The 11913-nt window shown below is 41.3% G+C and overlaps 3 non-coding genes across 3 annotated transcripts; all 3 read left to right on the top strand.

Moving 5' to 3' along the window:
- The first annotated feature begins 584 nt into the window (after positions 1-584).
- trnaa-cgc (transfer RNA alanine (anticodon CGC)) lies at positions 585-656 on the top strand. Its single transcript has one exon. It is a non-coding gene; the product is annotated as a tRNA-Ala (tRNA).
- A 247-nt stretch (positions 657-903) lies between these two features.
- On the top strand, positions 904-975 carry trnaa-ugc (transfer RNA alanine (anticodon UGC)). The gene has a single exon. It is a non-coding gene; the product is annotated as a tRNA-Ala (tRNA).
- A 449-nt stretch (positions 976-1424) lies between these two features.
- On the top strand, positions 1425-1496 carry trnaa-cgc (transfer RNA alanine (anticodon CGC)). Its single transcript has one exon. It is a non-coding gene; the product is annotated as a tRNA-Ala (tRNA).
- The last annotated feature ends 10417 nt before the right edge of the window (positions 1497-11913 follow it).

Here is an 11913-nt window from a genome sequence, read left to right as displayed (position 1 = left end):
ATTAGTCTACCATCGAACCTCTTCATTTCAATAAGCTTTTTTTTATTTTTATTAATGCCGACAGTAAAATGTTGCCAGATATTGCTACGAAAAACAAACAAAACAAAATAATAATAATAATAATCCGAAAGAAGTTCAAAGCTTGTGTTTTGGAAATAAGATTAATATATCACTAACCCTAACATGCAACTTTACACTTTAATAAATTCATAAAGTGTCACATTAAATAAGAAAAACAGGTCCAGAATACTACTTTCACCTTTCCATTAGGTGCATCTGGCAACACGGAGGCTGCACCCGCGCGCGCCCTCACTCACAACGCGCTCTCAAGCCCCGTTCACTGGGCTAGCTTCTCTCAGCAAAATCAATTGCAAACACTCATATGAGGTGGTTTAAACGGTTGATTAATCATTCAGAGAGCTTGACATTTTATTTTTGAATGTAAAAAAATTACGGAGGCCCGGACCTGGTTTCAATCCCCGGCTTCTCCATGCAATGTTGTACTTCTAAGTCAAAGCCATATATCACATAGGCATCGTGCATAAATATATTATTCAAAAAAGAGAAATACATCAGTTGAAGCAGGGGATGTAGCTCAGTGGAAGAGCGCAAGCTTCGCATGTATGAGGTCCTGGGTTCAATCCTCAGCTTCTCCAAGCAATATGGTTCTTTCCCTGTTTCTTAAACATGTGTATGCATTCCAGTGTTGACCTTTATAACCTATACATTTTGATTAAAAGGTACATGTAAGTAAATAACAGACACTATCATCATCATGAGGGAATGTAGCTCAGTGGTAGAGCGCATGCTTCACATGTATTGGACTCATACGTCAAAGTCATATATCACAAAGACATAATGCATAAAGATATTATAAACTAGTGAAATACAACAGCTAAAGCAGGGGATGTAGCTCAGTGGTAGAGCGCTTGTTTTGCCTGTATGAGGTCCTGGGTTCAATCCCCAGCATCTCCAAGCAATGTTGGCCTTTCAAGTCAAAGCCATATATCACACAGGCATAAAGATATTACTTAAACAAGAGAAATACAGCAGCCACAGCAAGGGATGTAGCTCAGTGGTAAAGCACATGATATACATATATGAGGTCCTGGGTTCAATCCCCATTATCTCCAAGCGATCTTAGACTTTTAAGTCAAAGCCATATATCACACAGACATCGTGCATAAAGATATTGTTTAAACAAGAGAAATACAACAGCCACTGCAGGGGATGTAGCTCAGTGGTAGAGTGCATGCTTTGCATGTATGAGGTCCTGGGTTCAATCTCCACGCAATGGGGTTCTTCAACTGTTTCTTAAAGATCTCAACTGCATATGTATTCATTCCAGTGTTAGCCTTTATCAACTATAAATTTTGATTTAAAGATACATGTAAGTAAAAAACAGAACAGGCTAACCATTTTGAGGGGATGTAGCTCAGTGGAAGATCGCATGCTTCGCATGTATAAGGTCCTGGGTTCAATCCCCAGCATCTCCAAGCAATATGGTTATATATCTTGGTTATGGTTATATATCAATATGGTTTAATATCTTAAACATCTGAACTGCATATGTATGCATTCCAGTGTTGACCTTTATCACCAAAAATTTTGATTTAAATGCACATGTAGGTAAATAACAGGACACGAATATCACCATGAGGGATGTAGAGCGCATGTTGAGGTCATGGGTTCAATCCCCAGCTTCTCCAAGCAATGCTGGACTTTTAAGTCAAAGCCATATAGCGCATCGTGCATAAAGATAGTATTATTTAAACAAGAGAAATACAAAAGCTAAAGCAGGGAATGTAGCTCAGTGATAAAGCGCATGCTTCGCATGTATGAGTTCCTGGGTTAAATCCCTAGCATCTCCGAAGCAAAATGGAACTTTCCATTCCTTTCTTTCTCTCTTTCTTAAAGATATATGTATGCATTCCAGTGCTGACTTTTATCACCTATACATTTTGATTTAAAGGCACATGTAAGTAAATAACAGAAGACTCTTTTCAACATAAGGGGAAGTAGCTCAGTGGTAGAGCGCATGAGGTCCTGTGTTCCCTCTCTAAAGCAATTTGGAACTTTACGTTCATTTATTTCCCCGTTTCTTAAACATCTGAACTACATGTACATGCATTCCAGTGTTGAACATTATTACCTATAAATTTTGAGTTAAAAGCTTGCATTGCATGTATAAAGTCCTTGGTTCAATCCTCAGCATCTAGAAACAAAGTTGGACTTTTAAATCAAAGGCATATATCACATACACATTGTGCATAAAGATAAAATTATTTAATCAAGAGAAATACTACAGCTAAATCAGGGGATGTACCTCAGTGGAAGAGCGCATGTATGAGGTGGGTTCAATCCCTAACATCTTCAAGCAATGTTAGCCTTTTAAGTCAAAGGCATATATCACATACACATTGGGTCTCATTCATGAAAAACGAGCAGAACGAATTTTTGTGTAAATCGTGTGTAAAGTGGTTCTCGAGTAAATTTTCGGTTTCATTAAAATGTTCATATTTTCCAAATGTTAGTTGGTACGCAAGAAATCTACACCTGCTCCCAGCCACGCGTAAATAGTGCGCTTAACACCCGAGCGTTTTGCTCATTAATAAGGCTGCATTTTAATTCACCTTAATCGGGTACATATTTACACAGCATTTTGAAAAAATATTATATATAGTAGGCTAATTACATACGGTTTTTCTTATTATGATAGCCAGTAATAGCATCTGCGATGGTGGTCCTTCTACAGTTTGAAATACGATTTTTCCGAAGTGAACTAATTCGTTTATTGCTCTCAAGCTTAATGTCGAACCATTTTCTTCTCACTTCTGGGAATGTTCGATTAACAGATGAGACTCCATTGAATGCGTCTGTAATATGCTGCCAAGCTTCCTTTTTTTTTAGGACCCGATACGCCACTATGTACGCTTGAAAATAAAATGTAGCGTTTTGAATTAACTTCTGATAATAAAACTTCAATTTCTGCATCTGATAAATTTTTCTTTTTCATTCGCATTCATGTCATAATATGATGCCCATATATAGTTGTCAGTCGGATTTAATGGGCGGGATTTATGGTAGGCCTAATTGAGAATGAACGTGCACGCGCATCCCATTTACGACTGATTGGAATTCATTAACACACACACACATTTCACGATCACATCTGACGTTTACGAAGTATTTGTGAATCAGGAGAAGAGTTTTCGGGAAGGTCTCTTTTATGCGCAAATCACTCGCATATTTACTCGTATATTTACGAATGTTTCATGAATGAGACCCATTGTGCATAAAGAAAACAATATTTAAACAAGAGAAAAACAAAAACTAAATCAGCGGATTGTAGCTCAGTGGTAGAGCACATGCTTTGCATGTATGAGGTCCTGGTTAATCCCCAGCATCTCCAAGCAATGTGATACTTTCTTTGCTTGTTTTTTTTTAAACCTCAGAACTGCATATGTATGCATTTCTGAATTGCAATATTAACACAAACTAGAAAAAAAGTTTGATGAGACAAACTTTAAGTTGGCTGGAGAAAGCCAGACCAGAGAGTTTGAAGAAGTATAAAATAGTTTGAAGTTTGATAGATGGATTAGTTAGAAAGAAAGAATAGTTAGAAAGAAAACGATACGTTAGAAAGAAAAGAAAGATTAGTTAGATAGAAAGATTGGTTTCAATAAAAGAAAGATTAGTTAGAAAGATAGATTGGTTAGAAAGAAAGATAGATTGGTTAGAAAGAAAGATAGATTGGTTAGAAAGAAAGAAAGATGGATTAGTTAGAAAGAAAGAAAGATGGATTAGTTAGAAAGAAAGAAAGATTAGTTAGATAGAAAGAAAGATTAATTAGAAAGAAAGAAAGATGGATTAGTTAGAAAGAAAGATGGATTACTTAGAAAGAAAGATGGATTACTTAGAAAGAAAGATGGATTACTTAGAAAGAAAGAAAGATAGATAGATTAGTTAGAAAGAAAGATAGATTAGTTAGAAAGAAAGAAAGATAGATTAGTTAGAAAGATAGATAGAGTAGATAGAAAGAAAGATAGATAGATAGATTAGTTAGAAAGATAGATAGATTAGTTAGAAAGAAAGATAGATAGATTAGTTAGAAAGAAAGAAAGATTAGTTAGATAGAAAGATAGATTAGTTAGAAAGAAAGATTAGTTAGAAAGAAAGAAAGATTAGTTAGAAAGAAAGATAGATTAGAAAGAAAGAAAATTAGTTATAAAGAAAGAAAGATAGATGAGTTAGAAAGAGAGAAAGAGAAAGAAAGAGAAAGAAAGATAGATAGATTAGTTAGAAAGATAGATTAGTTAGAAAGAAAGATATATAATTAAGTAGAAAGAAAGAAAGATAGATTAGTTAGAAAGAGAAAGATAGATTCGTTAGAAAGATAGATTAGTTAGAAAGAAAGATAGATTAGTTAGAAAGAAAGATATATAATTAAGTAGAAAGAAAGAAAGATAGATTAGTTAGAAAGAGAAAGATAGATTCGTTAGAAAGATAGATTAGTTAGAAAGAAAGAAAAATTAGTTATAAAGAAAGAAAGAAAGATTAGTTAGAAAGAAAGAAAGATAGAAAGAAAAATTAGTTAGAAAGAAAGATGGATTAGTTAGAAAGAAAGATAGATTATTTAGAAACAAAGAAAGATTAGTTAGAAACAAAGAAAGATAGATAGATTAGTTAGAAAGAAAGATTAGTTAGAAAGAAATATTAGTTAGAAACAAAGAAAGATAGATGGATTAGTTAGAAAGAAAGATTAGTTAGAAAGAAAGATGGATTTGTTAGAAAGAAAGATGAATTTGTTAGAAAGAAAGAAAGAGAAAGAAATATAGCTTAGTTAGAAAGAAAGATTAGTTAGAAAGAAAGGAAGATAGATAAGTTAGAAAGAAAGAAAAAGAAAGATAGATTAGTTAGAAAGAAAGATAGATAGATTAAGTAGAAAGAAAGAAAGAAAGAAAGAAAGATTAGTTAGAAAGAAAGAAAGAGATTAGTAAAATAGATTAGTTAGAAACAAAGATAGATTAGTTAGAAACAAAGATAGATTAGTTAGAAAGAAAGAAAGATTAGTTAGAAAGAAAGAAAGATTAGTTAGAAAGAAAGATAGATTAGTTAGAAAGAAAGATAGATTATTTAGAAAGAAAGATAGATTAGATAGAAAGAAAGAAAGAAAGATAGATTAGTTAGAAAGAAAGATGGATTAGTTAGAAAAAAAGAAAGATAGATTAGTTAGAAAGAAATATGGATTAGTTAGAAAGAAAGATGGATTAGTTAGTGTAGTAACTAATAGGGTGGAAAGAAAACCCCTTTTTTATACTGACTACGCCACCTCCTGGTAAGGGCAGGAGGAACCCTTTTGAACCCTTAGTATATAAGGTTGTATGTCGTGAACTCTGATTTACCCCCGAACAGGAACAAGAGGCATGTGTTATACAAAAGTAAATAAAGTTTATTACAAGTGTTTCGTTAAAAAACAATTCAAATACCAACAGCATAATTAAAATTAGCCCGAAAATACATGGGTTGGGGAAAACAGTGTTACTCTCCTCAGGATAATAAGGTTAGGTCGGCTCGTACACGCCACCCAGATCAGTGACTGTGGTAGACAGAAGAGGGAGACAGCAAACCCAACACCAAGAAGTACATGCACTAAACACTCAACGTCTAACGATTCACTACACACTTCGCAACGTCGAAGTTGAGTATACACACCACTACAAAATGTCAACCAGTGCAGTCTCACCACGAAAAGAGGGGCCGTGTGCCGATACGGACCCAGCCTTGTACAATATCACGCTGTGGATATACAAAGAGAGAGGAGAGCAACCTGTATTTAAACCACCATTCAAAATATAACACCCCGTAGATACCCAATACAGGATATCAATTCTAAATCACAGTAGGGCACTAGACATCTTGAAATTGACTAAAAAGAAACCACTTGACAACGAAACACACACAAGAAAAATAAATAATAACAATAGAAAACAGTGGCTGGCCTGGTCCGCCTTTAAACAAACAAACACATTAGAACATTAGTTGCAAGTTCCAAAGTTACATTGCCTTGCACATAATCAACAAAGGAATAGAATATAAGCCTACTTTGCAAGGTTACACAAAGTCCTGTAGCACAGTAATGCAGCAAGGAGGGGGGGGGATGCTAAACTCATTAAGATACACAGATAGATGCATGTATATCGTTTACCGTATCTCCGGGTCTCTGCAACCACAGCAGCTGAATTTGTGGCTACGTCAGCTGTGGACTGAAACATACAAATAATCTTTACTACACAGAACAAACTACAGATTGAGCAAATGCTATTAACATAGGAAGCATCACACAAACAAGCAGTCACATGAGTGAAAACCAAACAAAATTAGCTGACACCATTCAATGCTACACCATACAGATTTCAATGCTGTAAGGCATTACCATCAATCTTTTCCAGTTCCCTCCAGGGAGGACGGGAAACTCAGGTCTGGCTGTCACCCTGCAAGGTGTGCTCAGTGGGAAGTAAAAGACCCTCCCCTGAGACTAGCAAGCCTTTTATCACTTCCTGATTAGCTGTAGGTCACATGACCTGGTCATGTGACCATGCATGTGCACCAAATCACCTACATTACCACATCCACCCCCCCCCAAAAAAGTGTCGTCGTCCCGACGCTCAACTCACTCACAACCATGGCCTAAACTGGGAATTACTCGCTACCTCAGGCCTCAGGGGAGCAGCAGCCCTTTCCACCACCACATTGTTTTTTGCCACTGTGGACCTGGGCAGATTGTGTGGGTTAGGATTCTTCCCAGCAGTAGCCCGGTTGGTACGCCGAAGGGCTGACGTCTCCTGCTTGCCAAGAAAGATGGCAGGATCATCCTCAGGAGCCCCACAATCCGGTCCTTGGGGGCCCCATGTTCTATTGGGGATGAGCTCTTGAACGTCCTGTGGGGTTACAGCAGCTGGCTGAGGGAGCGATTCTCTTACCAACCATGCCAGGGTATCCTCATCTTCGCTACTATCGATGTTACTGGCTTGAGGGCTAGATGGTAGGGGAGGCATAGGCACCACTGGTGCGGATGGCAGAGTTTCAAGCTGTGGTGCCCTCATCTCAGTCCTATTCACCCGTCTCACATTGCCAGTGCCATCAGCTAGTGTAATGGTATTACTGTCTTGAGGGCTAGATGGTATGAGAGGCGTAGGCACCACTGGTGCGGATGGCAGAGTTTCAAGCTGTGCTGCCCTCATCTCAGTCCTATTCACCCGTCTCACATTGCCAGTGCCATCAGCTAGTGTAATGGTATATGGCCCACCAGGTTCTGTTGGCACTCTAACCACTTGATAAAGGACTGGAGACCAAATGTCCTGGATCTTGCGACGACCTTGACTATGATGATCCTTCAAGTAGACCAACTGTCCTTCTCTAAAACCAAGGTCGCATGCATGTTGGTTATGATGTTGCTGGCGGTACTCTGCTGCCTCTTCTAGGTTTCTCCGGGCCAGATTTCGTGCTACCTGTAGCCGTTCCTGGTGCTGCTGAATCCACTCGTCACAAGAGCTGGTCGTTTCTTCAGACGCAAGTGCCCCCAAGAGAAAGTCCACCGGGAGATGGGGTGTAACCCCAAACATTAAGAAATAGGGGGAATGACTAGTAGAGCGATGTGTGGAGGTGGTATATGCCCAGACCAGCTGAGAGATATACTTTGGCCATACACGCTTCTTTTCAGGGGGGAGAGATCGGAGCAGGTCATGAAGTGTCCTGTTAAATCTCTCACATTGGCCATTTCCTTGTGGATGGTATGCTGTGGTCCTGGATTTCTCAATCCCATATAGCTGGCAGAGTTGCCGGATAAGGGCGCTCTCAAAATTTCTCCCTTGATCAGAGTGTATCCTTCTGGGCACCCCAAACCGGTTAAACCAGCTGTCAACCAGGATCTTCGCCACTGTAACAGCACTTTGGTCCTTGGTTGGCACGGCCTGGGTGTATTTAGAAAAGACATCTGTCATGACCAACACATTCTCCCTCCGGTCCGTTGCAGGTTCAAGCAGAGTGAAGTCAATGGCGAGTATCTCCAGTGGCTGACTGGCAAGAAGGGCGCCCTGGTAAGTCTTTACCTTAGGTTGGACAGCTTTGGACAGTACACAACGCTGGCAGTTTTGACAGTACTTTTCGATTTCTGCCCCCATCACTGTCCAGTAACATCTTTGCCTCGCCAGATCGGTGGTCCGCCGCACACCCTGGTGTCCATGTTGGTTAATGAAAGCTGTTTAGAAGTTCCTGACGAAGGCATGTGGGCAGAAGCAGTTGAGTGTACGACTCACCATGAGGAGCAGTGGCACGTCTATACAGCAAGCCGTCTTTTTCCAGGATGCGATCCCACTGCCGAAGTAGACGCTGGAGATCCTCTGGGAGATGCAAACGCTGTTCTTTGTTTGGTGGCTTTCCCACCCTCCAGAAAGAAAGAAAGACCCTTAGAGTTGGATCAGCGCTCTGCAGGGTTGACAGTTGAGCAACTGATCGACTCAGAAAGGCCTCAATTTGCTGCGGTGTCACCAGCTCACATCCGTTAGGGGCATCGCAAGTGTCTAGAGTACTCCTGGCCTGCTGGCCAGGCTCCTCGTGTTCTGCCTGGTCACTGTACTGGCAGGAGAGAGAATCAGCATTACCATTATTCTTTCCTGGTCGATAATGTACAGTAAAGTCAAAAGCCGCTAGTTGGGCTGCCCATCGTTGTTCAGTTGCACCCAGTTTGAGGCTCTGAAAGTGACTTAAGGGGTTATTGTCAGTGTACACTGTGCACTTGCTACCTAGCAAATATTCCCTGAATTTCTCTGATATTGCCCACTTCAGTGCCAAGAACTCCAGTTTCATAGAGCTATAATTTTCCATGTTACGTTCAGAACCTCGCAATGAACGGCTGGCATAGGCAACTGGCTTTAACTTGCCCTGCTGGTCTTGTGAAAGGACTGCCCCTAACCCCTGATGACTAGCATGAACCTCTAAGACAAACGGCTTGGTGAAATCAGCAAAAGCTAAGATGGGTGTACTTGTGAGCATCTTCTTAAGATCACTGAAACTTTGCTCACACTTCTCAGTCCACATACTGGGTAGGACTACAGCTGGCCTTGTTCTGCTTTGTTTGGCTACTTTGATCACATCAGCCACAAGTTGGTGCAAGGGGGCTGCTAACTGTGCAAAACCCTTTACAAAGCGGCGGTAATAGCTACAGAAGCCAAGAAATGATCTGACTTCTGTAACATCCTGAGGTTGCCTCCAGTTCTCCACAGTGGAGATCTTCTCCGGATCAGTGGCCACCCCTTCACTGGATACACGGTGCCCAAGGTACTGCACCTCCTTCCTAAAGAAATGACATTTGCTTAGTTTGGCCTTCAGACCCTTCTGTTGGAAGCGGCTGAGAACCATCTCCAGCCTTTGCAAATGTTGTTCAATGGAGGAGGAAAAGACAATGACATCATCCAAGTATAAGAGGACTGACTGGAAGCTCTGATCACCAAATATCCTTTCCATGAGCCTCTGAAAGGTCCCAGGAGCATTGCATAAGCCAAATGGCATTCTCTCAAATTCAAAGAGGCCAAATGGGGTACAAAAGGCTTTCTTCGCTTTGTCTCCTTCAGCTACAGGGACTTGATTATAGCCACTTGCCAAGTCAAGTGTAGAGAACCACTGAGCACCAGAAAGGGCGTCCAAAGACTCTTCGATGCGGGGTAATGGATAAGCATCCTTCCTCGTTTTAGCGTTTAGTAACCGATAGTCAACACACATCCTTAGCTCTCCTGTCTTCTTCCGCACCAAGACAATCGGCGACGCGAAAGGGCTGCTGCTCTCCCTAATCACTTTACTATTAAGGAGCTGCTGAATGTGATCTTTCACTGCCTGCCACTGTGTAGGGGGTATTCGCCTATACCTTTGACGGACTGGGGCCTCATTAAGAAGGGGTATCTCATGTACAATCTCATCTGTGCACCCTATATCTCCCTCATGTTTAGCAAAGACATGATTATACCTCTCCAATAACTCTTTTGCCTGTTTTTCTTCTACAGGTAAAAGCCCTGGCCATTTCAAAGCTGCAATGGTGTCAGAGATGGTAACAAGTGGGCCTCCTGCAGCCTATGCGCTGTTTACAGTCACCTGGGCAACTTCTTCACTCCCTCCCTCAAAACTCAGCTGTTGTTCCACTATCCCCCCAACTGGATGCAACATTCCCAGCACTTGTTTTGAGTGAACTGTAGCCCCAGTGGCTCCCACATTAACCACAGGTACATAAGCCAAGCCATTGTCGACGGTCACAAGAGAGGGAGATAGCAAAAGGCCTGGAGCAAGATCTGAACCACCGGGCTCCAAGAGCATGGCGGTGGGCGGAATGTGTGGGACTTTTGGGCAGGTAACCTTTACAAACTTTACCGAACCAGCTGGAATAAACTCCCCAGTTCTTTCAAAAACGCGGACACGACCCTCTGGAACACATGGGCCAACCTCCAGCCTGTGACAATGGCGGAGAGCTGGCTCCCAACCTGCCTCTGCCTGCGTAGCAGACAAAGAGGCAAATAAGGCACCCCCTTGTTCTGCAAACAGCTCTTTGTAGCATTCTATGATCACATTCATCCCCAATAATCCGGGAACAGTGTGTTGCTGCAATGCACAGGGGGTATCTTTCACAACTAAAACCCCCCGACCTGGAATTTTTCTACCTAGCACTTGGATGTCCAACTCCAGGTATCCCACATACGGAATATCCAACCCATTTGCTGCCTTTAAGGCCAGCCACCCACATGATCTAAGTCTTGGAGCACCCCAGCACTGGAACACTTCTTTAAAAAATGACTCCGTAATGGTAGTTACCATCGAACCCGTATCCAACAAACACTTGACCCTCACACCACCCATCGCCACCTCTACCACAGGACATCTTCCTATGAGGGGTTGTGAAATGTTTGCAACAGGGGGAATCTGCCTAAAATTACTCTCATTCATTTTCTCACAATTACTTACATAACCACCATTTGCATTTCCCACAGAGCTCGTACCTGAAGGTCCCATAGTCGCTGGAGCAGGGTTTGATTCTGGCTGGACACTGGGCACACTGGATGCTCGTTGCCTCGGCCCCTGGCGACACTGGCGGAGGACATGTCCAGGTGATAATTGGGGTTATGGGAACGAGAAGCAGCCTGGTCAAATGCAGATTCCATCTTAGATAGACTCTTTATAATGCTTTCCATTTGCAACTGTTGTTTGTTAAATTGTTCTTGCAAAACAAGGAGCTCTGATCCCTTTCCAGCCCCCACTACATTACAGACCCCCTCTACATTCACATCAACCCCACAACGATGAAGTCCAACTCGAGTTTGCCTAAGGGGTCTCTCACCCTCCTCCACCCACCTAATAGCTTCCTGTCGCAGGGCTAAGAAAGAAATGGAGGGGCGTTGTCTTATAATGCTCTTCAATTCTCGCCGCAATGATACATCATGCACATGTTCAACAAACTGGTCTCTAACCAGCATATCTGGGTCAGTCAACCTATCGGGATAAGCACGCTGAACATTTTCCATTAATGCACGCAGGGAATGAGAGAATTCTTTTAAAGACTCTCCATCTTTCTGTTTGCGATCAAAAAACTGTTTTTGCAGGCTAACAAAGGAAACAGAGGAACCATAAAGCTCTTTCAAAATTGCTAAAATTTTGTCTGGATCCTCCCGCTCTGCCAATGAACGAAATCTGATCTCCACTTTTGCCTCACCCTCCAAATGATCATAAAGGAAGAGGGCCTTTTCTCGGGCAGTCGTCTGCCTGTCTCTCAAACATGACTCTACATTTTCTATCCAATCATAAATTGATAGGTCAGATTTAGAACCTGAGAAATGGGGGCATTTTCTCTCTCTCTGAATGTAGATAAAACGT

Source organism: Siphateles boraxobius, unplaced genomic scaffold (assembly GCF_051911475.1).
Source record: "Siphateles boraxobius isolate OS27281-9 unplaced genomic scaffold, OSU_SipBor_1 41, whole genome shotgun sequence".
NCBI lineage: Eukaryota > Metazoa > Chordata > Actinopteri > Cypriniformes > Leuciscidae > Siphateles > Siphateles boraxobius.
The sequence above is the reverse complement of the archived record's forward strand: the minus strand, read 5'-3'. Positions and strand labels throughout refer to the sequence as shown.